Source organism: Schistocerca gregaria, chromosome 3, assembly GCF_023897955.1.
Source record: "Schistocerca gregaria isolate iqSchGreg1 chromosome 3, iqSchGreg1.2, whole genome shotgun sequence".
NCBI lineage: Eukaryota > Metazoa > Arthropoda > Insecta > Orthoptera > Acrididae > Schistocerca > Schistocerca gregaria.
In genome coordinates this window covers 71,294,743-71,322,612 of record NC_064922.1, presented here as the reverse complement: position 1 = coordinate 71,322,612, position 27,870 = coordinate 71,294,743, and the positions used below count along the sequence as shown (strand labels likewise).

Genomic DNA, 27,870 nt, shown 5'->3' with positions numbered 1-27,870 from the left:
AAATGATTTTGGTCCAAGAAGTGTTTTAAATTCATTATGTAGGGTTAAATTTAGTTTATTTCAGATAATGTTAATTCGTGATGGTGTAAGTCAAAATAGTGATGGGATTAATAATAGTCCTAGAAATGTTCTAGTTCAATTTAATGATAAATTAAGGATGTTAGTTGATGGGTCAAATGTTGAGAATAGATTTGTTATCATTTTCAATTTAAGTTTTTTATTTCAATTGTTCCTTTTTCTGCTCTTTTAATAAGGTTAGGTTTAAATGAGAAGAAGTTTATTTGATTAAACAAGATTAATGTAGCTGAAAATATAATGAAAAGTGAGAATCATATAAGAGGGGATATTTGAGGGATTTGGATATAATTTCCCCATCAGAAGTAGTCGTTAATTTACTATTATTTGGTTTAAGAGACCATTACTTACTTTCAGTCATCTGATGAATTTCAAGGTGTACTAATTTTTTTAGTTACTTTAGATTGACACTCTAATGTTATTTATTTTAACTAACTCCTTAAATTATCTTAGATAATCACTTAATAAATAAATTTACTGAAGTTCTTTCAATTACAATTGGTATAAATCTGTGGTTTGCTCCACAGATTTCTGAGCATTGTCCAAAGAATAATCCAGGTCGATTTATTGTGAATGTTCCTTGATTTAACCGACCTGGCGTTGCATCAATTTTAACCCCTAATGCAGGAACTGCTCATGAGTGTAGAACATCTGATGCTCTTGTTAATACTCGTACTTCTGTATTTATTGGTAGGATTGTTCGGTTATCTACATCTAGTAGTCGGAATCCATCATTTTCTAGGTCTTGTTCTGGTGTTATATAAGTGTCAAATTCTACGTCTATGAAGTCTGAATATTCATATCTTCAATATCATTGTCGTCCAATGGTTTTAATTGTAATTATTGCATCTACTGAATCATCAAGTAAATATAATAGTCGTAATAATGGAAGGGCAATAAAAATTAATGTAATTGCTGGTAAAGCTGTTCAGATTGTTTCAATTAAATGTCCATGAAGTATATTACGGTTAGTATAGGCAATAAATAATATATAACTTAGGGCATAACCTACAATTACTGTAATTAATAATAATACGACCATAGTATGATCATGAAAGAATGATAATTGCTCCATTAATGGTGAAGCTCCATCTTGAAGAGATAAATTTGATCATGTTGCCATTAATAAATATTTTCTAATAAAAGGTCAAACCTTTATTTGTAGAGCTTAAATCTACTGCACTAATCTGCCATATTAGAATCTAGAGATTAATGGTAATTCTGAGTAACTATGTTCTGCAGGAGGGTTATTTTGTAGTCATTCTGTTGATCTTCTTATGTTAGCTCTAAATATAATTGCTCGGTTTGTAATCATTCTTTCTCATATAATTACAATGAATATAATGATTCCTACAATAGAAATTGTAGACCAAATTCTTGATACTACGTTTCATGATGTATATGCGTCTGGGTAGTCAGAGTATCGTCGAGGTATTCCTGCTAATCCTAGGAAGTGTTGAGGAAAGAATGTTAAATTTACTCCAATGAATATAATTGTAAATTGGATTTTTAATCATGTATTATTTATAGTTAATCCTGTAAATAGTGGATATCATTGAATGACACCTCCTATAATTGCAAATTCTGCTCCTATAGATAATACATAATATTAGATAAACAAAATAAACCAGAAGAACATAAACCATGACCAACCATTAGAGAAAGAGAACCTACACAACCTCATCAATTCATAGTCATCAGTCCACCAATAACCATTCTTATATGAGCAACAGAAGAATATGCAATTAAAGACTTTAAATAAACCTGACGAAAACAAATAAATCTTACAATAACACCCCCAGATAAACCTAAAGACAATCAAAAATAATTAAACTTTAAACCCAAATAAGAAATAACCTTTATAACACGAAAAATACCATAACCACCTAACTTTAATAAAACACCAGCAAGAATTATTCTACCTGAAATAGGGGCCTCTACATGAGCCTTAGGAAGTCATAAATGAACCAAAAACATAGGTATCTTAACTAAAAAAGCCAAAATTATAAATACATAAAACATAAAATAATAAGAACCAAAATCAACCATTAAAGGAAAATATAAAGTATTAGAAAAATCATAAACCTTAAATAAAACTAATAATAAAGGTAATCTAGCAAATAAAGTATAAAAAATTAAATAAACACCAGCCTGCAAACGCTCAGGTTGATAACCCCAACCCAAAATTAAAAGTAAAGTAGGAACTAATCTAGCCTCAAAAAAAATATAAAAAGAATGAAGACTTAATCTAGCAAATGAACAATAAAGCATAATTATTAAAATCAAAACCATAAAAACAAAAAAATTAGAATGATATGAACTTAAATAAACTGAACCTCTAGCAGTGATTATTAAAGAACAAATCCAAAAACTAAGTAAAATTAAACTAAATGAAAAATAATCAATACCAAAATAATATCTAATTATATTCAAATCAGCATATGAATAAACACAAATTATAAAAACAAAACCCGACAGAAACATCAAAGAATGAACCAACCATCAACAATTATTTAATAAACAAAGAGGGATCAAAAAAATAGTTATAAATAAATACTTTAACATAAAGATAAACCAAAAGAATTAAAAAAATCATTACCATGAGAACGAATTATTGAAACTAAAATAGAAAGACCTAAAGCACCCTCACAAACAGAAAAAACTAAAAAAATAACAGGAAAAAAATAATCATAATCAAACTCAATAAGAAAAACAATAACTAACATAAATAAAGAAAGAACAATATATTCTAATCTCAAAAGAACCATTAATAAATGTTTACATTTAGAAGAAAAAACATAAACACCAGCAAAATAAATCAATAAAGAAGTAAAAATAGAGAATATAAACATTAGTTTTAATAGTTTAAAAAAAACGCCGGTCTTGTAAACCGGAAATAAGTCCAGCCCCCACTTTTAAAACTTCAGAGGTGGAAAAGCTTCCATCATCGGTCCCCAAAACCGGTATTTTAAATAAACTAACCCCTGAAATGATCAAAATAATAATTATATCATTATCAAATGTAATAAATATTAATTTTATTAAATTAAGACACCCAATATCAATAATGCTTTTTATTATCCTTCAAACCTTCCTAGTTGGATTAATAACAGGAACAATAATAGAAAGATATTGATTATCATATATTTTATTTTTAACATTTCTTGGTGGTATACTAGTATTATTTATTTACATTACAAGAATTGCATCAAACGAAATATTTCAGCCTAAATCAATCACTATAATTATTACATTAATAATGTGAGTATTTATCATATTAATATTAATTATTCTAGATATATCTATATTTATAGACTTTTTCAAAAACACCGAAACTATAAATATTGATAATTCAATCAATTATCAAGAAATAACAATATCTTTAGAAAAATTATATAATAGACCAACATTCATTATTACAATAATAATAATAATTTATTTATTTTTAGCACTACTAGCAGTTGTTAAAATCACCAATATTAATCAGGGACCTATTCGTAAAATAAGATAATTACTAATGAATAAACCCTTACGATTAAGACATCCTTTAATTAAAATTATTAATAACTCTTTAATTGACTTACCTGCCCCAACAAATATTTCATTTTGATGAAATTTTGGATCCCTATTAGGGTTATGTTTGGTAATTCAAATCGTAACTGGACTATTTTTAGCTATACATTATACATCAAATATTGAAATAGCATTCAGTAGTGTAGTACACATCTGCCGAGACGTAAATAATGGTTGAATTATCCGAACCTTTCACGCAAATGGAGCATCTTTATTTTTTATTTGTATTTACTTACATGTAGGACGGGGAATTTACTAAGGATCTTATATATATATACATACCTGAATAATTGGTACAGTGATTTTATTTTTAGTTATAGCAACTGCATTTATAGGATATGTCTTACCCTGAGGCCAAATATCTTTTTGAGGTGCAACAGTAATTACTTATTTATTATCAGCAATCCCATACTTAGGAACAGATTTAGTCCAATGAGTATGAGGAGGATTCGCTGTTGATAATGCAACATTAAATCGATTCTTCACATTCCATTTTGTATTACCATTTATTATTGCTGCTATAGCAGCAATTCATTTATTTTTTCTTCACCAAACAGGATCTAATAATCCTCTTGGACTAAATGGAGATATTGAAAAATTCCATTCCATCCATACTTTACCTATAAGGATTCTATTACATTTGTAATAATAACATCATTATTAATTATACTATGTTTAATTAATCCTTACCTATTAGGAGATCCAGATAACTTTGTACCTGCCAACCCATTAGTAACACCAGTTCACATTCAACCAGAATGATATTTCCTATTTGCATATGCAATTCTACGATCTATCCCTAATAAGTTAGGAGGTGTTATTGCATTATTTTTATCAATTAGAATCTTAATAATTTTACCATTTTATAATAAAACACCATTCTGAGGCATTCAATTTTACCCTATTAATCAAATTTTATTCTGAATTATAGTAGTTGTTGTATGCTTACTAACGTGAATTGGTAAACGACTTGTTGAAGAACCTTATATTATAGCAGGTCAAATCTTAACAATTATTTACTTCACATATTTCTTAATTAATGTCCATGTCGCAAACGCATGAGATAAATTAATTAAGGAATAAAGTTAATTAGCTTAGGAAAAGCATATGTTTTGAAAACATAAAATTAGAAGTTTAACTTTTCTCAAAAGATTTCACTAAACAAATGAGATAAATAAAATCTTTAAACCAACAAAGAAAAAAAAAATTCAAAGATAAAGGTAAAAAACTTTTTCAAGCTAAGTACATTAATTTATCATAACGGAACCGTGGTTATGTTCCACGAACCCAAATAAAACCAAAAGATGTAATAGCAAGCTTAATAAAAAATATAAAAGAATAAAAATCACCGCCCAAAAAAATTAAAGCCAATAACATTCTTATGAAGACAATTCTAGTATATTCAGCTAAAAAAATTAAAGTAAAACCACCCGCACCATACTCAATATTATATCCTGAAACTAACTCAGATTCCCCTTCAGCAAAATCAAAAGGAGTACGATTAGTTTCAGCTAAGCAAGAAGCAAAACAAGCTAAAGCTAAAGGAAAAGAAATAATAATAAATCAACAATAAAGCTGATAGTTTATAAAATCAAACATATTAAAACTACCAATGAAAATAATTAAAGACAATAAAATTAAAGCTAAACTAACTTCATAAGAAATTGTTTGAGCAACAGAACGAAGAGAACCTAATAATGAATAATTTGAATTAGAAGATCAACCAGCAATTATAACAGTATAAACACCTAATCTAGTACAACATAAAAAAAATAAAAATCCATAAGAAAAAGAACACATATAAGTTAAATAAGGAAAAATTACTCAAACGGCTAAAGAAATCATTAAATTAAAAACAGGGGAAAAATAATAAAGTAGGTAATTAGATATAATAGGAATTGGCTGCTCCTTACAAATTAACTTAATAGCATCTCTAAATGGCTGAGGAATTCCAACAAAACCTACCTTATTTGGACCCTTTCGAATCTGAATATAACCTAAAACCTTACGCTCTAATAAAGTTAAAAAGGCAACACTAATTAAAACACAAATAACCAATAAAAGAAAATTCAAAATAAATATAAATAAATCATAAAGTATCAATACTATTTGTAGAAAAAATCTACATAAATGAATTCTAAATTCAACACATTAATCTGTCAAAATAGTAAATAAATTAATATTAATCAATATAACAAAAAATATTTTAACCATATGGTCCTTTCGTACTAATATGGATTAACAATCTTAGGATAGAAACCGACCTGGCTCACGCCGGTCTGAACTCAGATCATGTAAGAATTTAAAGGTCGAACAGACCTAATCATTGGGCTCCTGCACCCAAAATTTTTCTTAATCCAACATCGAGGTCGCAATCTGCTTTGTCGATATGAGCTCTCAAAAACAATTACGCTGTTATCCCTAAGGTAACTTAATCTTATGATCATAAATTATGGATCAAAATAACAAACATAAATAAATGATATAATAATGAAGAGTTTATCTATTCTTCATGTCACCCCAACAAAACATCATCATTAAATATAGAAAGACAAACAAAAAACTATATAAAAGTAAAATGTCAAGCTCTATAGGGTCTTCTCGTCCTAAAGAAGAATTTAAGCCTTTTGACTCAAAAGTTAAATTCAAAAATTTATTAAGAGACAGTTGATTTCTCGTCAAGCCATTCATTCCAGCCACTAATTAAGAGACTAATGATTATGCTACCTTTGCACGGTCAAAATACCGCGGCTCTTTAAAAATACGCTCAGTGAGCAGGCCAGACCTCAAAATATAAACAAGAGGACATGTTTTTGATAAACAGGCGGAAATCAATTTTGCCTAGTTCCTTATAATAAGTTCACAAGGTAAAAATTTCATACAAATAAATATACTAATTCTATCATTATTTCAAAAATTTTAAAATTAAATTAATAATCTTAATAAAAAACCTAAAATATTTATAAAATCAAAATAAAAAATAATGAACTAAAACGTAATCTTAAAGATAGCTGGTTTAAAGCTTACTATTATATTTCTATAAAATAAATTATAGGTTATTAACTTCAAAGCTTATCACTTAAAGAATAAATAAGTTAATATTTTTACTTAAAAAATTAAATAAAAACAAATAACTTTAAAAAATTAAATTTTTTCTTAAGAAACTAGATATCTTGGGAAACGATTAACATCTCATTTCTATAAATAATTTAATAATAATTATGATACATTAACTATAAATTATTTATAAATCAACCCAAATCGAGACAAGTAAAATAAATACTAAAATTTTGATAAACCCTGATACAAAAGGTACAATAAATAAAATCTACTTAAAAAAATTTAAAATAATATTTCCTAAAACACTTACATTACCAATAAACTATAATTTAAAAAATCAATTCTATAAAATATACTTAATACATGATTTTTAATCATGTATTATTTATAGTTAATCCTGTAACTAGTGGATATCATTGAATGACACCTCCTATAATTGCAAATACTGCTCCTATAGATAATACATAATTAAAGTGGGCTACTACATAATATGTATCATGTAACACAATATCAAGTGATGAATTTGCTAATACTAATCCTGTTAATCCACCAATTGTAAATAGGAAAATAAATCCTAGAGCTCATAATAATGGTGGATTGAACTTGAATTTAGTTCCATATAATGTAGCTAATCATCTAAATACCTTAATTCCTGTAGGTACAGCAATAATTATTGTTGCTGATGTAAAATATGCTCGTGTGTCAACATCCATTCCTACTGTAAATATATGATGTGCTCATACAATAAATCCTATTAGTCCAATTGATAGTATAGCATAAATTATACCTAATGTTCCAAATGATTCAATTTTTCCTCTTTCTTGACATACAATATGTGAAATAATTCCGAACCCCGGTAGAATTAAAATATAAACTTCTGGGTGTCCAAAGAATCAAAATAGATGTTGATATAGAATTGGGTCACCCCCTCCTGCAGGGTCAAAGAATGATGTATTTAAATTTCGATCTGTTAATAATATAGTAATAGCTCCTGCTAAAACTGGAAGTGAAAGAAGGAGAAGTAATGCTGTAATAGCTACAGATCATACAAATAAAGGTGTTTGATCTAAAGTTATACTTTCTGATCGTATATTAATTGCTGTTGTAATGAAATTCACTGCACCAAGAATAGATGATACACCTGCTAAGTGCAGTGAAAAAATAGCTAGATCTACAGATGCACCCCCGTGTGCAATAGCTCCTGCTAGAGGAGGGTAAACTGTTCATCCTGTACCAGCACCATTATCTACTATAGAAGATGTAAGAAGAAGGGTTAGTGAAGGTGGTAGTAATCAAAAACTTATATTATTTATTCGTGGAAATGCTATATCTGGTGCACCAATTATTAGTGGAACAAGTCAATTACCAAATCCACCAATTATAATAGGTATTACTATAAAGAAAATTATTACGAATGCGTGAGCTGTAATAATAACATTATAAATCTGGTCATCCCCAATTAGAGATCCGGGTTGGCCAAGTTCAGCACGAATAAGTATTCTTATTGATGTTCCTACTATTCCTGCTCATGCTCCAAATATGAAGTATAAAGTACCAATGTCCTTATGGTTTGTTGAGAATAATCATTTTTGCGGTAAGATGGCTGAATTTTAGGTGGTAGACTGTAAATCTACTTATGAGATGTTTTCTCTCTTATCATATTTAGGTCTTATATTCAATTATGATTCTAGACTGCAATTCTAGAGGTGTAAAATTTTACTAAGGCCTAAAAGATTATTCTTTTAATTATAACTTTGAAGGTTATTAGTTTGATTAACTTAAGTCCTTAGTATAATGAAATTAAGGTTGATGTTGAAATCAATCCTATTGTTGAAATTATTACTGTTATAGGAAGAATGATTCTTGATTTTTGGGACTTTATCTTTATAGATCACGAATTTTCTGTGTATGATATAATTAGAGCTGAGAATCTAATACGTATATAGTAGTAGAGTGTAATTGTAGTTAATACAACTATAATAGTTATAATAGTTGTTATATTGTTTTCTATTAATGATTGTATTACAATTCATTTTGGTAAGAATCCAAGGAATGGTGGTAGTCCACCTAAAGATAATAAAGATAAGAATATTATGAATTTAATTTCGGTTTTTATATTTCTGGCTGAATAAATTTGATTTATTAAAAATAAATTTATTTGCTTAAATAATAAAACTATAATTAATCTTAATAGTGAGTAAATAATGAAGTATAGTTCTCAGATGTTTTCTCTGAATGTTAATGATCTAATTATTCAACCTAGATGTCTGATTGATGAATATGCTAAAAGTTGTCGTAAGGATGTTTGATTTAAACCTCCTATTGCCCCAATAATAATTCTTAAGATAATAATTGTTCAAATAAAAGTTCTTAATTGAATACAATAAGATAAGACCATTATTGGGGCGATTTTTTGTCATGTTATTAATGTTAAACAATTATTTCATCTTGATGCTCCTATAACTTCTGGAAATCAGAAATGGAAAGGTGCAGCTCCAATCTTTAATAATAGTCTAGATCTAATTATTATTGATGGGATAAATTCTGTTTCCCATCCCATGGGATATTTTATTTGAATCAGCAAAATTGAAAATAATAATATTGTCGATGCTATTGCTTGGACAATAAAATATTTAATTGATGATTCATTTATTATTATATTTTTATTTCTTGTTAGGAGCGGAATAAATGAAAGTAAGTTGATCTCAAGTCCTATTCAAACCCCAAATCAGGAATTTGATGAAATGGACAGGATCGTTCCTATCATTAATGTTGATAGGAAGAGAAGTTTTGTACAGTTGTTGGTCATTAAAAAGGAGAGGATTGATACCTCTATAAATGGGGTATGAACCCATTAGCTTGTTTAGCTTACCTTTTTACATTAAGGTGTATGATGCACGTTAGTTTTTGATACTAAAGGAGGTAGATTAATTCTATCTTATGTAATTTTAATGAAGGTAATTTTATTTACTTTATTTACCCTATCAAGGTAACCCTTTAATCAGGCACTTCATTTATTTAATATATAAATCGAAAGTTTTTTTTTGAAATTCTTTTATGTATTATTTTGTTTAATTAGGATTAATTTATCCTGCTCATTTTATTTTTTTTTATATATATATATATATAATAAATAACTAATATTAATATATTACATTTAATTGAAATTAGAGTATTATAAGTTCATCTTACCATTATCAATTGATTATTTTAATGCAATTATTTACCTAGGATTATAGCTACTTATGTTTTTAGCTTAAAATAGGTTATTATAATATAATATATATAATAATATGTAATTTAATATTTAATATTATTATAATTGGATATAATAAATAAAATTATTAATTTAAATATAAAATATTATAATTAATATAAATAATTATATTAATTATAATAATATAATTATGTAAATTATCTATAATTAGTTTATTTAACTAATATATATGAAAGTTAACTTAATATGAAAAAAAGAATTCATATTAATAACATATTATATTAAATTACATAATTGTATAAAATATATTTATTATATTATTTAATCTTTCTTTATTTATTAGTGAAAAGAAAGATTAAATAAGAAAGAATATAATACATTTATTGCTATACATGTTCCATATTAATCTTTAATTATATATAATAGAGAAGTTGTTGTGGTCATACATAGGGGCGTTTCTTTTTTTTGTTAATGTTTGTGGTTTTTTTCTTTTTTTTTCTTTAAATATTTGAATCTTTTATTTTTTCCTGAATTAATAGATTTAAAATTTTCTTATTTTTTATTTTTAAAAGTTTTATTCTTGCTTGTTTATTCACTTTTTCTTTGTATTATATGTAAGTTTTGTTAGACTAAATGTTCTTTTTGCAGTAATTTGATTTAATTATCAAGTGATTTTGGATTTAGCAATTGATTTAGTATCGGCATAATTCGTGCCAGCAGCCGCGGTTATACGATTGATACAAGTGAATATTATTGGTTAAAACAGTTGTTTATATTATTAGGGTTGAAATATAAATTTGTAAGGTGAAATGTTAAAATTTATTTGTGGCCCTTTTTATGAATCTGTGAAATTTAAATAATAAACTAGGATTAGATACCCTATTATTTTAAATGTTAATTATACTTACCAGGGTACTATTAGTTAAGGTCTTTAAACCCAAAGAATTTTTCGGTATCTCATTCCATTCAGAGGAACCTACCCCATGATTGATAATACACGATTTACTCTACTTAATTTATTTGTTTGTATATCTCCGTTATCAGAGAATCTATTTAGAGTTATAATTCTCAAGATTTATAATTATAAAATATTTCAGGTCAAGGTGCAGCTTATAGTTAAGAGGAGGTGGGTTACAATAGATTTTTGTTTATAACGGATTTGATAGTGAAATACTGTTAATGAAGGTGGATTTGATAGTAATTTAATTTATTTAATTTAACTGATATTGGCTCTGAGATGTGTACACATCGCCCATCGCTCTCATTATTGATTATTCTATTTTATTTTAAAGTAGCTTCAATTTAGATAAGATAAGTCGTAACATAGTAGATGTACTGGAAAGTGTATCTAGGAAGAGTTTCAAGATATAACTTATTAGTAAAGTGTTTCATTTACACTGAAAATTTTTCTGTGCAAATCAGGATATCTTGATTATTTATTTTATTATATTTATTTTTTGTTTATTTAATTATTTAATATAAATAATTTTATTGTATTTTTGTCTTAGTATATTTTATAGAATTGATTTTTTAAATTATAGTTTATTGGTAATGTAAGTGTTTTATGAAATATTATTTTAAATTTTTTTAAGTAGATTTTATTTATTGTACCTTTTGTATCAGGGTTTATCAAAATTTTAGTATTTATTTTACTTGTCTCGATTTGGGTTGATTTATAAATAATTTATAGTTAATGTATCATAATTATTATTAAATTATTTATAGAAATGAGATGTTAATCGTTTCCCAAGATATCTAGTTTCTTAAGAAAAAATTTAATTTTTTAAAGTTATTTGTTTTTATTTAATTTTTTAAGTAAAAATATTAACTTATTTTTTCTATAAGGGATAAGCTTTGAAGTTAATAACCTACAATTTATTTTATAGAAATATAATAGTAAGCTTTAAACCAGCTATCTTTAAGATTACGTTTTAGTTCATTATTTTTTATTTTGATTTTATAAATATTTTAGGTTTTTTATTAAGATTATTAATTTAATTTTAAAATTTTTGTAATAATGATAGAATTAGTATATTTATTTGTATGAAATTTTTACCTTGTGAACTTATTATAAGGAACTAGGCAAAATTGATTTCCACCTGTTTATCAAAAACATGTCCTCTTGTTTATATTTTGAGGTCTGGCCTGCTCACTGAGCGTATTTTTAAAGAGCCGCGGTATTTTGACCGTGCAAAGGTAGCATAATCATTAGTCTCTTAATTAGTGGCTGGAATGAATGGCTTGACGAGAAATCAACTGTCTCTTAATAAATTTTTGAATTTAACTTTTGAGTCAAAAGGCTTCAATTCTTCTTTAGGACGAGAAGACCCTATAGAGCTTGACATTTTACTTTTATATAGTTTTTTGTTTGTCTTTCTATATTTAATGATGATGTTTTGTTGGGGTGACATGAAGAATAGATAAACTCATCATTATTATATCATTTATTTATGTTTGATATTTTGATCCATAATTTATGATCATAAGATTAAGTTACCTTAGGGATAACAGCGTAATTGTTTTTGAGAGCTCATATCGACAAAGCAGATTGCGACCTCGATGTTGGATTAAGAAAAATTTTGGGTGCAGGAGCCCAATGATTAGGTCTGTTCGACCTTTAAATTCTTACATGATCTGAGTTCAGACTGGCGTGAGCCAGGTCGGTTTCTATCCTAAGATTGTTAATCCATATTAGTACGAAAGGACCATATGGTTAAAATATTTTTTGTTATATTGATTAATATTAATTTATTTACTATTTTGACAGATTAATGTGTTGAATTTAGAATTCATTTATGTAGATTTTTTCTACAAATAGTATTGATACTTTATGATTTATTTATATTTATTTTGAATTTTCTTTTATTGGTTATTTGTGTTTTAATTAGTGTTGCCTTTTTAACTTTATTAGAGCGTAAGGTTTTAGGTTATATTCAGATTCGAAAGGGTCCAAATAAGGTAGGTTTTGTTGGAATTCCTCAGCCATTTAGAGATGCTATTAAGTTAATTTGTAAGGAGCAGCCAATTCCTATTATATCTAATTACCTACTTTATTATTTTTCCCCTGTTTTTAATTTAATGATTTCTTTAGCCGTTTGAGTAATTTTTCCTTATTTAACTTATATGTGTTCTTTTTCTTATGGATTTTTATTTTTTTTATGTTGTACTAGATTAGGTGTTTATACTGTTATAATTGCTGGTTGATCTTCTAATTCAAATTATTCATTATTAGGTTCTCTTCGTTCTGTTGCTCAAACAATTTCTTATGAAGTTAGTTTAGCTTTAATTTTATTGTCTTTAATTATTTTAATTGGTAGTTTTAATATGTTTGATTTTATAAACTATCAGCTTTATTGTTGATTTATTATTATTTCTTTTCCTTTAGCTGTAGCTTGTTTTGCTTCTTGCTTAGCTGAAACTAATCGTACTCCTTTTGATTTTGCTGAAGGGGAATCTGAGTTAGTTTCAGGATTTAATATTGAGTATGGTGCGGGTGGTTTTACTTTAATTTTTTTAGCTGAATATACTAGAATTGTCTTCATAAGAATGTTATTGGCTTTAATTTTTTTGGGCGGTGATTTTTATTCTTTTATATTTTTTATTAAGCTTGCTATTATATCTTTTGGTTTTATTTGGGTTCGTGGAACATTACCACGGTTCCGTTATGATAAATTAATGTACTTAGCTTGAAAAAGTTTTTTACCTTTATCTTTGAATTTTTTTATTTTCTTTGTTGGTTTAAAGATTTTATTTATCTCATTTGTTTAGTGAAATTTTTTGAGAAAAGTTAATAGAAGAGTTAAACTTCTAATTTTATGTTTTCAAAACATATGCTTTTCCTAAGCTAATTAACTTTATTCCTTAATTAATTTATCTCATGCGTTTGCGACATGGACATTAATTAAGAAATATGTGAAGTAAATAATTGTTAAGATTTGACCTGTTATAATATAAGGTTCTTCAACAGGTCGTTTACCAATTCACGTTAGTTAGCATACAACAACTACTATAATTCAGAATAAAATTTGATTAATAGGGTAAAATTGAATGCCTCGGAATGGTGTTTTATTATAAAATGGTGAAATTATTAAGATTCTAATTGATAAAAATAATGCAATAACACCTCCTAACTTATTAGGGATAGATCGTAGAATTGCATATGCAAATAGGAAATTTCATTCTGGTTGAATGTGAACTGGTGTTACTAATGGGTTGGCAGGTACAAAGTTATCTGGATCTCCTAATAGGTAAGGATTAATTAAACATAGTATAATTAATAATGATGTTATTATTACAAATGTAATAGAATCCTTAAAGGTAAAGTATGGATGGAATGGAATTTTTTCAATATCTCCATTTAGTCCAAGAGGATTATTAGATCCTGTTTGGTGAAGAAAAAATAAATGAATTGCTGCTATAGCAGCAATAATAAATGGTAATACAAAATGGAATGTGAAGAATCGATTTAATGTTGCATTATCAACAGCGAATCCTCCTCATACTCATTGGACTAAATCTGTTCCTAAGTATGGGATTGCTGATAATAAATTAGTAATTACTGTTGCACCTCAAAAAGATATTTGACCTCAGGGTAAGACATATCCTATAAATGCAGTTGCTATAACTAAAAATAAAATCACTGTACCTATTATTCAGGTATGTATATATATATAAGATCCATAGTAAATTCCCCGTCCTACATGTAAGTAAATACAAATAAAAAATATAGATGCTCCATTTGCGTGTAAGGTTCGGATAATTCAACCATTATTTACGTCTCGGCAGATGTGTACTACACTACTGAATGCTATTTCAATATTTGATGTATAATGTATAGCTAAAAATAGTCCAGTTACGATTTGAATTACCAAACATAACCCTAATAGGGATCCAAAATTTCATCAAAATGAAATATTTGTTGGGGCAGGTAAGTCAATTAAAGAGTTATTAATAATTTTAATTAAAGGATGTCTTAATCGTAAGGGTTTATTCATTAGTAATTATCTTATTTTACGAATAGGTCCCTGATTAATATTGGTGATTTTAACAACTGCTAGTAGTGCTAAAAATAAATAAATTATTATTATTATTGTAATAATGAATGTTGGTCTCTTATATATTTTTTCTAAAGATATTGTTATTTCTTGATAATTGATTGAATTATCAATATTTATAGTTTCAGTGTTTTTGAAAAAGTCTATAAATATAGATATATCTAGAATAATTAATATTAATATGATAAATACTCACATTATTAATGTAATAATTATAGTTATTGATTTAGGCTGAAATATTTCTTTTGATGCAATTCTTGTAATGTAAATAAATAATACTAGTATACCACCAAGAAATGTTAAAAATAAAATATATGATAATCAATATCTTTCTATTATTGTTCCTGTTATTAATCCAACTAGGAAGGTTTGAAGTATAATAAAAAGCATTATTGATATTGGGTGTCTTAATTTAATAAAATTAATATTTATTACATTTGATAATGATATAATTATTATTTTGATCATTTCAGGGGTTAGTTTATTTAAAATACCGGTTTTGGGGACCGATGATGGAAGCTTTTCCACCTCTGAAGTTTTAAAAGTGGGGGCTGGACTTATTTCCGGTTTACAAGACCGGCGTTTTTTTTAAACTATTAAAACTAATGTTTATATTCTATATTTTTACTTCTTTATTGATTTATTTTGCTGGTGTTTATGTTTTTTCTTCTAAACGTAAACACTTATTAATGGTTCTTTTGAGATTAGAATATATTGTTCTTTCTTTATTTATGTTAGTTATTGTTTTTCTTATTGAGTTTGATTATGATTATTTGTTTCCTGTTATTTTTTTAGTTTTTTCTGTTTGTGAGGGTGCTTTAGGTCTTTCTATTTTAGTTTCAATAATTCGTTCTCATGGTAATGATTTTTTTAATTCTTTTGGTTTATCTTTATGTTAAAGTATTTATTTATAACTATTTTTTTGATCCCTCTTTGTTTATTAAATAATTGTTGATGGTTGGTTCATTCTTTAATGTTTCTGTCGGGTTTTGTTTTTATAATTTGTGTTTATTCATATGCTGATTTGAATATAATTAGATATTATTTTGGTATTGATTATTTTTCTTTTAGTTTAATTTTACTTAGTTTTTGGATTTGTTCTTTAATAATCACTGCTAGAGGTTCAGTTTATTTAAGTTCATATCATTCAAATTTTTTTGTTTTTATGGTTTTGATTTTAATAATTATGCTTTATTGTTCATTTGCTAGATTAAGTCTTCTTTCTCTTTATATTTTTTTTGAGGCTAGATTAGTTCCTACTTTACTTTTAATTTTGGGTTGGGGTTATCAACCTGAGCGTTTGCAGGCTGGTGTTTATTTAATTTTTTATACTTTGGTTGCTAGATTACCTTTATTATTAGTTTTATTTAAGGTTTATGATTTTTCTAATACTTTATATTTTCCTTTATTGGTTGATTTTGGTTCTTATTATTTTATGTTTTATGTATTTATAATTTTGGCTTTTTTAGTTAAGATACCTATGTTTTTGGTTCATTTATGACTTCCTAAGGCTCATGTAGAGGCCCCTATTTCAGGTAGAATAATTCTTGCTGGTGTTTTATTAAAGTTAGGTGGTTATGGTATTTTTCGTGTTATAAAGGTTATTTCTTATTTGGGTTTAAAGTTTAATTATTTTTGATTGTCTTTAGGTTTATCTGGGGGTGTTATTGTAAGATTTATTTGTTTTCGTCAGGTTGATTAAAGTCTTTAATTGCATATTCTTCTGTTGCTCATATAAGAATGGTTATTGGTGGATTGATGACTATGAATTGATGAGGTTGTGTAGGTTCTCTTTCTCTAATGGCTGGTCATGGTTTATGTTCTTCTGGTTTATTTTGTTTATCTAATATTATGTATTATCTATAGGAGCAGTATTTGCAATTATAGGAGGTGTCATTCAATGATATCCACTATTTACAGGATTAACTATAAATAATACATGATTAAAAATCCAATTTACAATTATATTCATTGGAGTAAATTTAACATTCTTTCCTCAACACTTCCTAGGATTAGCAGGAATACCTCGACGATACTCTGACTACCCAGACGCATATACATCATGAAACGTAGTATCAAGAATTGGGTCTACAATTTCTATTGTAGGAATCATTATATTCATTGTAATTATATGAGAAAGAATGATTACAAACCGAGCAATTATATTTAGAGCTAACATAAGAAGATCAACAGAATGACTACAAAATAACCCTCCTGCAGAACATAGTTACTCAGAATTACCATTAATCTCTAGATTCTAATATGGCAGATTAGTGCAGTAGATTTAAGCTCTACAAATAAAGGTTTGACCTTTTATTAGAAAATATTTATTAATGGCAACATGATCAAATTTATCTCTTCAAGATGGAGCTTCACCATTAATGGAGCAATTATCATTCTTTCATGATCATACTATGGTCGTATTATTATTAATTACAGTAATTGTAGGTTATGCCCTAAGTTATATATTATTTATTGCCTATACTAACCGTAATATACTTCATGGACATTTAATTGAAACAATCTGAACAGCTTTACCAGCAATTACATTAATTTTTATTGCCCTTCCATCATTACGACTATTATATTTACTTGATGATTCAGTAGATGCAATAATTACAATTAAAACCATTGGACGACAATGATATTGAAGATATGAATATTCAGACTTCATAGACGTAGAATTTGACACTTATATAACACCAGAACAAGACCTAGAAAATGATGGATTCCGACTACTAGATGTAGATAACCGAACAATCCTACCAATAAATACAGAAGTACGAGTATTAACAAGAGCATCAGATGTTCTACACTCATGAGCAGTTCCTGCATTAGGGGTTAAAATTGATGCAACGCCAGGTCGGTTAAATCAAGGAACATTCACAATAAATCGACCTGGATTATTCTTTGGACAATGCTCAGAAATCTGTGGAGCAAACCACAGATTTATACCAATTGTAATTGAAAGAACTTCAGTAAATTTATTTATTAAGTGATTATCTAAGATAATTTAAGGAGTTAGTTAAAATAAATAACATTAGAGTGTCAATCTAAAGTAACTAAAAAAATTAGTACACCTTGAAATTCATCAGATGACTGAAAGTAAGTAATGGTCTCTTAAACCAAATAATAGTAAATTAACGACTACTTCTGATGGTGAAATTATATCCAAATCCCTCAAATATCCCCTCTTATATGATTCTCACTATTCATTATATTTTCAGCTACATTAATCTTGTTTAATCAAATAAACTTCTTCTCATTTAAACCTAACCTTATTAAAAGAGCAGAAAAAGGAACAATTGAAATAAAAAACTTAAATTGAAAATGATAACAAATCTATTCTCAACATTTGACCCATCAACTAACATCTTTAATTTATCATTAAATTGAACTAGAACATTTCTAGGACTATTATTAATCCCATCACTATTTTGACTTACACCATCACGAATTAACATTATCTGAAATAAACTAAATTTAACCTTACATAATGAATTTAAAACACTTCTTGGACCAAAATCATTTAATGGAACAACATTCATTTTCATCTCAATTTTTATTATAATATTATTTAACAATTTCATAGGATTATTCCCTTATATTTTTACTAGAACAAGACATTTAGCATTAACATTTGCAATTGCCCTACCTATATGGCTAAGATTTATATTATTTGGATTAATTAACCATACTAATCATATATTTACACACCTTGTACCACAAGGTACACCGCCTGCATTAATATCATTTATAGTACTAATTGAAACAATTAGTAATGTTATTCGACCAGGTACATTAGCAGTACGGTTGGCAGCAAATATAATTGCAGGACACTTATTATTAACCTTATTAGGAAACACAGGACCATCTATAGCAATAAACTTAATCTCATTACTAATTATTGGACAAATACTTCTATTAATTCTAGAATCAGCAGTAGCAATAATTCAAGCCTATGTTTTCTCAATTCTAAGAACTCTATATTCTAGAGAAGTATATTAAACCTATGTTAACAACTCACTCAAACCACCCATTCCACTTAGTAGACTATAGACCTTGACCATTAACAGGAGCAATTGGAGCAATAGTCCTAGTATCAGGACTAGCAAAATGATTCCACCTATTTAATATTAACTTATTCATAATTGGATTTGGAATTACCCTACTAACTATAATTCAATGATGACGAGATGTAGTACGAGAAGGAACATATCAAGGATTACATATAGGATTTGTATCAATTGGATTACGATGAGGAATAATTTTATTTATTGCATCAGAGGTATTATATTTCGTTTCTTTTTTTTGAGCATTCTTTAGAAGAAGATTAGCACCAACAATTGAACTAGGAATACTATGACCTCCAATAGGAATTCAACCCTTTAACCCTATACAAATTCCATTACTTAATACAGCTATTCTTTTAGCATCAGGAGTAACAGTAACCTGAGCACATCATAGTTTAATGGAATCTAATCATACTCAAGCACTACAAGGATTATTCTTCACAGTGTTATTAGGACTATACTTTACAATACTTCAAGCATATGAATAGTGAGAAGCACCTTTTACCATTGCAGATGCAGTTTATGGATCAACATTCTTTGTTGCAACCGGATTCCATGGTTTACACGTAATTATTGGAACAATCTTTTTATCAACATGTCTACTTCGACACTCAATAAATCAATTTTCACCAAGACATCACTTTGGATTTGAAGCAGCAGCATGATACTGACACTTCGTAGATGTAGTATGATTATTCTTATATATCTCTATTTATTGATGAGGTAGATAATTGTTTTTCTAGTATAAATAGTACATTTGACTTCCAATCAGAAAGCTTGATATAAATCAAGAAAAACAATTCTAATTCTATCAACAAGAGTTTTCATTAGATTTATTATTCCAATAATTGTTATAATCCTGGCAACAACACTATCAAAAAAATTAATTAATGATCGAGAAAAAAGATCACCATTTGAATGTGGGTTTGATCCAAAAAGATCAGCACGAATACCATTCTCAATACGATTCTTCCTAATCGCAGTAATCTTTTTAATTTTTGATGTAGAAATTGCACTAATTCTACCAATTGTAATTATTTTTAAAACTTCAGACATTATAATCTGAACAGTATCAACAATATTTTTTATTCTAGTTCTATTAGGAGGACTATACCATGAATGAAACCAAGGAGCATTACAATGAGCAGAATAAAGGGTTGTAGTTAAATATAACATTTGGGTTGCAATCAAAAAGTATTGATATTATCAATCAACCTTAAATAGAATAAGAAGCGAAATATTGCAGTCAGTTTCGACCTGGAAGATTGGTATGTACTACCCTTATTCTTATTAATTGAAGCCAAAAAGAGGCGTATTACTGTTAATAATATAATTGAACTATAATAGTTCCAATTAAGGAAATGTAAAGCCAATATGAAAGCTGCTAACTTTTTATATTAGCGGTTAAACTCCGTTAACATTTCTAAAATTTATATAGTTTAAATAAAACATTACATTTTCACTGTAAAAATAATATATCTATATTTATAAATACTTAAAAGTAAAAATACTTCCTTAACATCTTCAGTGTCACGCTCTAATTATAAGCTATTTAAGTAAACGAAAAACAATATTACCAAAATAAATATTCAAAAAATAAAAGTTAAAAGATAAATCTTGAAATTAGAATCATATCAACCTTGAATATAACCAATTAAATAAATAAATAATCTATATAAACCTTGACCACCAAGTAATTCACCTCAACCATAATCAAATGACTTAGATGAATAATAACCTATTTTTAAAGGAATATATCTAATAAACTTAGTTGAAAGAAAAGGTATAAATCATATTGAACCAGCAAATCTAACAAAAGAAAGTATACTTAAAGAAAATAAATTATGAGAAAAATCAAAATTAGAAATAAGATAACCTAAATAAGCACCTAAAATAACAACTGTAATAGTTAAAAACTTTAAATAATAAGGTAAAGCAATCACATGAGGAATAGGAAAAATTAATCAAGATAAAAGACTACCACCAAAAACAGCAACAAACAATAGACCAATTATTCCAAATGAAATATAATAACCCTTATCATCAAAAGAAAATCTAGAATAAAAATTATTATCACCAGATATTGAATAATAAAACAAACGAAAAGAATAAGAAGCAGTTAAACCAGTAGAAAAAAATAAAGAAAAAAATTAAACAATTAATTCATCTTAAACAAACCATCTCAAGAATTAAATCCTTTGAACAAAATCCCGCTAAAAAAGGTATTCCACACAAAGATAAACTAGAAACATTAAAACAAACTGAAGTTAAAGGTATGAAATTAACAATTGATCCTATAAAACGAATATCCTGAGAATCCTTCAAATTATGAATTATTGAACCTGCACATATAAATAATAATGCCTTAAATAAAGCATGAGCCAATAAATGAAAAAAATGCAAGCTTTGGATAACCTATAGCCAAAATTCTTATTGTTAAACCAAGTTGTCTTAAAGTAGAAAGAGCAATAATCCTCTTTAAATCAAACTCAAAATTAGCGCCCAATCCAGCCATAAATATAGTTATACAACCAATTAAAAGTAAAAATCAACCACAATTATAAGTATCCAATATTGGTCTAAAACGAATTAATAAATAAACACCAGCAGTAACAAGAGTAGAAGAATGAACTAAAGCAGAAACAGGAGTAGGAGCTGCTATAGCAGCAGGAAGTCATGAAGAGAAAGGAATCTGAGCTCTCTTAGTTATAGCTGCTAAAACAATTATTATAGTAATGAGCTTTATTTCAAAAGAATTAGAAATAAAATCATAATAATAAATATAATTTCAACCACCAAAATTTAACATTCATGCAATAGAAATTAAAATAGCAACATCACCAATACGATTAGAAAGTGCAGTTAATATACCAGCACTATAAGATTTTACATTTTGATAATAAATAACTAAACAATAAGAAACTAAACCTAAACCATCTCAACCTAATAAAATTCTAATTAAATTAGGACTAATAATTAAAAAACCTATAGAAAGAATAAATATTAAAACATTAATAATAATAAAACGATTTATATTCTTTTCACCAGATATATAATCCTCTCTATAATAAATAACCAAAGAAGAAATATATATAACAAAAGATATAAAAATAAGTGATATTCAATCCAAAATTAAAGTTATAACAACTATAGAACCATTTAAATTGAAAAGCTCTCACTCAACAAAAACTCTATAATCAATTATTAAATAATAAATTCCTAAAATAAAAATTATAGTTCTCGAAATAAACATAGAAAAAAAACTAAAAAGAACAAATAGAAAATAAATTCACGGCCTAAGATGAAAAACTTCATATCATTGATTCCACAAAACAATATTTTTAATTAAAATACTTAAGCAAACTAAACAAAGAAATATTCACCCTTTAAACAGAGAATATTTAAAGGCAATCAATGTAAAAGTAAAAGATGATATTCACGAAAATAACCAAGAGAACAAGTATAAACACCAGAATAATAATTCCCATGCTGAGAATAAGAATATATATACAAAGTATAAACAGCTCTAAAAAAAGATAAAAAAATCAAAGCAAAGAATCTAAAAGAAGATCAAGATATAATTCTATTTAATAATCTAATTTCACCTACCAAATTTAAAGAAGGAGGAGCAGCCATATTTGATGATCTTAAAAGAAATCATCATAAAGCCATTCTTGGCATCAAATTAATTATACCCTTGTTAATTAATAATCTTCGTCTACCTAAACGTTCATAAATAATATTAGATAAACAAAATAAACCAGAAGAACATAAACCATGACCAACCATTAGAGAAAGAGAACCTACACAACCTCATCAATTCATAGTCATCAATCCACCAATAACCATTCTTATATGAGCAACAGAAGAATATGCAATTAAAGACTTTAAATCAACCTGACGAAAACAAATAAATCTTACAATAACACCCCCAGATAAACCTAAAGACAATCAAAAATAATTAAACTTTAAACCCAAATAAGAAATAACCTTTATAACACGAAAAATACCATAACCACCTAACTTTAATAAAACACCAGCAAGAATTATTCTACCTGAAATAGGGGCCTCTATATGAGCCTTAAGAAGTCATAAATGAACCAAAAACATAGGTATCTTAACTAAAAAAGCCAAAATTATAAATACATAAAACATAAAATAATAAGAACCAAAATCAACCAATAAAGGAAAATATAAAGTATTAGAAAAATCATAAACCTTAAATAAAACTAATAATAAAGGTAATCTAGCAACCAAAGTATAAAAAATTAAATAAACACCAGCCTGCAAACGCTCAGGTTGATAACCCCAACCCAAAATTAAAAGTAAAGTAGGAACTAATCTAGCCTCAAAAAAAATATAAAAAGAAAGAAGACTTATTCTAGCAAATGAACAATAAAGCATAATTATTAAAATCAAAACCATAAAAACAAAAAAATTAGAATGATATGAACTTAAATAAACTGAACCTCTAGCAGTGACTATTAAAGAACAAATCCAAAAACTAAGTAAAATTAAACTAAATGAAAAATAATCAATACCAAAATAATATCTAATTATATTCAAATCAGCATATGAATAAACACAAATTATAAAAACAAAACCCGACAGAAACATTAAAGAATGAACCAACCATCAACAATTATTTAATAAACAAAGAGGGATCACAAAAATAGTTATAAATAAATACTTTAACATAAAGATAAACCAAAAGAATTAAAAAAATCATTACCATGAGAACGAATTATTGAAACTAAAATAGAAAGACCTAAAGCACCCTCACAAACAGAAAAAACTAAAAAAATAACAGGAAAAAAATAATCATTATCAAACTCAATAAGAAAAACAATAACTAACATAAATAAAGAAAGAACAATATATTCTAATCTCAAAAGAACCATTAATAAATGTTTATGTTAAGAAGAAAAAACATAAACACCAGCAAAATAAATCAATAAAGAAGTAAAAATAGAGAATATAAACATTAGTTTTAATAGTTTAAAAAAAACGCCGGTCTTGTAAACCGGAAATAAGTCCAGCCCCCACTTTTAAAACTTCAGAGGTGGAAAAGCTTCCATCATCGGTCCCCAAAACCGGTATTTTAAATAAACTAACCCCTGAAATGATCAAACAATAATTATATCATTATCAAATGTAATAAATATTAATTTTATTAAATTAAGACACCCAATATCAATAATGCTTTTTATTATCCTTCAAACCTTCCTAGTTGGATTAATAACAGGAACAATAATAGAAAGATATTGATTATCATATATTTTATTTTTAACATTTCTTGGTGGTATACTAGTATTATTTATTTACATTACAAGAATTGCATCAAACGAAATATTTCAGCCTAAATCAATCACTATAATTATTACATTAATAATGTGAGTATTTATCATATTAATATTAATTATTCTAGATATATCTATATTTATAGACTTTTTCAAAAACACCGAAACTATAAATATTGATAATTCAATCAATTATCAAGAAATAACAATATCTTTAGAAAAATTATATAATAGACCAACATTCATTATTACAATAATAATAATAATTTATTTATTTTTAGCACTACTAGCAGTTGTTAAAATCACCAATATTAATCAGGGACCTATTCGTAAAATAAGATAATTACTAATGAATAAACCCTTACGATTAAGACATCCTTTAATTAAAATTATTAATAACTCTTTAATTGACTTACCTGCCCCAACAAATATTTCATTTTGATGAAATTTTGGATCCCTATTAGGGTTATGTTTGGTAATTCAAATCGTAACTGGACTATTTTTAGCTATACATTATACATCAAATATTGAAATAGCATTCAGTAGTGTAGTACACATCTGCCGAGACGTAAATAATGGTTGAATTATCCGAACCTTACACGCAAATGGAGCATCTATATTTTTTATTTGTAATTACTTACATGTAGGATGGGGACATTACTATGGATCTTATATATATATACATACCTGAATAATTGGTACAGTGATTTTATTTTTAGTTATAGCAACTGCATTTATAGGATATGTCTTACCCTGAGGCCAAATATCTTTTTGAGGTGCAACAGTAATTACTAATTTATTATCAGCAATCCCATACTTAGGAACAGATTTAGTCCAATGAGTATGAGGAGGATTCGCTGTTGATAATGCAACATTAAATCGATTCTTCACATTCCATTTTGTATTACCATTTATTATTGCTGCTATAGCAGCAATTCATTTATTTTTTCTTCACCAAACAGGATCTAATAATCCTCTTGGACTAAATGGAGATATTGAAAAAATTCCATTCCATCCATACTTTACCTTTAAGGATTCTATTACATTTGTAATAATAACATCATTATTAATTATACTATGTTTAATTAATCCTTACCTATTAGGAGATCCAGATAACTTTGTACCTGCCAACCCATTAGTAACACCAGTTCACATTCAACCAGAATGATATTTCCTATTTGCATATGCAATTCTACGATCTATCCCTAATAAGTTAGGAGGTGTTATTGCATTATTTTTATCAATTAGAATCTTAATAATTTTACCATTTTATAATAAAACACCATTCCGAGGCATTCAATTTTACCCTATTAATCAAATTTTATTCTGAATTATAGTAGTTGTTGTATGCTTACTAATGTGAATTGGTAAACGACCTGTTGAAGAACCTTATATTATAACAGGTCAAATCTTAACAATTATTTACTTCACATATTTCTTAATTAATGTCCATGTCGCAAACGCATGAGATAAATTAATTAAGGAATAAAGTTAATTAGCTTAGGAAAAGCATATGTTTTGAAAACATAAAATTAGAAGTTCAACTCTTCTATTAACTTTTCTCAAAAAATTTCACTAAACAAATGAGATAAATAAAATCTTTAAACCAACAAAGAAAATAAAATAATTCAAAGATAAAGGTAAAAAACTTTTTCAAGCTAAGTACATTAATTTATCATAACGGAACCGTGGTAATGTTCCACGAACCCAAATAAAACCAAAAGATATAATAGCAAGCTTAATAAAAAATATAAAAGAATAAAAATCACCGCCCAAAAAAATTAAAGCCAATAACATTCTTATGAAGACAATTCTAGTATATTCAGCTAAAAAAATTAAAGTAAAACCACCCACACCATACTCAATATTAAATCCTGAAACTAACTCAGATTCCCCTTCAGCAAAATCAAAAGGAGTACGATTAGTTTCAGCTAAGCAAGAAGCAAAACAAGCTAAAGCTAAAGGAAAAGAAATAATAATAAATCAACAATAAAGCTGATAGTTTATAAAATCAAACATATTAAAACTACCAATTAAAATAATTAAAGACAATAAAATTAAAGCTAAACTAACTTCATAAGAAATTGTTTGAGCAACAGAACGAAGAGAACCTAATAATGAATAATTTGAATTAGAAGATCAACCAGCAATTATAACAGTATAAACACCTAATCTAGTACAACATAAAAAAAATAAAAATCCATAAGAAAAAGAACACACATAAGTTAAATAAGGAAAAATTACTCAAACGGCTAAAGAAATCATTAAATTAAAAACAGGGGAAAAATAATAAAGTAGGTAATTAGATATAATAGGAATTGGCTGCTCCTTACAAATTCACTTAATAGCATCTCTAAATGGCTGAGGAATTCCAACAAAACCTACCTTATTTGGACCCTTTCGAATCTGAATATAACCTAAAACCTTACGCTCTAATAAAGTTAAAAAGGCAACACTAATTATAACACAAATAACCAATAAAAGAAAATTCAAAATAAATATAAATAAATCATAAAGTATCAATACTATTTGTAGAAAAAATCTACATAAATGAATTCTAAATTCAACACATTAATCTGTCAAAATAGTAAATAAATTAATATTAATCAATATAACAAAAAATATTTTAACGATATGGTCCTTTCGTACTAATATGGATTAACAATCTTAGGATAGAAACCGACCTGGCTCACGCCGGTCTGAACTCAGATCATGTAAGAATTTAAAGGTCGAACAGACCTAATCATTGGGCTCCTGCACCCAAAATTTTTCTTAATCCAACATCGAGGTCGCAATCTGCTTTGTCGATATGAGCTCTCAAAAACAATTACGCTGTTATCCCTAAGGTAACTTAATCTTATGATCATAAATTATGGATCAAAATAACAAACATAAATAAATGATATAATAATGAAGAGTTTATCTATTCTTCATGTCACCCCAACAAAACATCATCATTAAATATAGAAAGACAAACAAAAAACTATTAAAAGTAAAATGTCAAGCTCTATAGGGTCTTCTCGTCCTAAAGAAGAATTTAAGCCTTTTGACTCAAAAGTTAAATTCAAAAATTTATTAAGAGACAGTTGATTTCTTGTCAAGCCATTCATTCCAGCCACTAATTAAGAGACCAATGATTATGCTACCTTTGCACGGTCAAAATACCGCGGCTCTTTAAAAATACGCTCAGTGAGCAGGCCAGACCTCAAAATATAAACAAGAGGACATGTTTTTGATAAACAGGCGGAAATCAATTTTGCCTAGTTCCTTATAATAAGTTCACAAGGTAAAAATTTCATACAAATAAATATACTAATTCTATCATTATTACAAAAATTTTAAAATTAAATTAATAATCTTAATAAAAAACCTAAAATATTTATAAAATAAAAATAAAAAATAATGAACTAAAACGTAATCTTAAAGATAGCTGGTTTAAAGCTTACTATTATATTTCTATAAAATAAATTATAGGTTATTAACTTCAAAGCTTATCCCTTAAAGAATAAATAAGTTAA

The 27,870-nt window shown here is 26.8% G+C and overlaps 2 long non-coding RNA genes across 3 annotated transcripts in view; both read right to left on the bottom strand.

The window, feature by feature from the left end:
• The window catches only part of LOC126354510 (uncharacterized), a 37,144-nt gene extending 24,461 nt beyond the window's left edge, over positions 1-12,683 (bottom strand). For both annotated transcript variants that reach the window (XR_007565342.1, XR_007565341.1), the window contains exon 1: positions 12,025-12,683. This is a non-coding gene — a long non-coding RNA (uncharacterized LOC126354510). The remainder of the gene's footprint in view (positions 1-12,024) is intronic.
• Positions 1,445-8,287, bottom strand: LOC126354513 (uncharacterized). The gene is made up of 2 exons (XR_007565345.1): positions 7,136-8,287; positions 1,445-1,641 (listed from the first exon to the last, which is right to left on the bottom strand). It is a non-coding gene; the product is annotated as an uncharacterized LOC126354513 (long non-coding RNA).
• Positions 12,684-27,870: the final 15,187 nt, after the last annotated feature.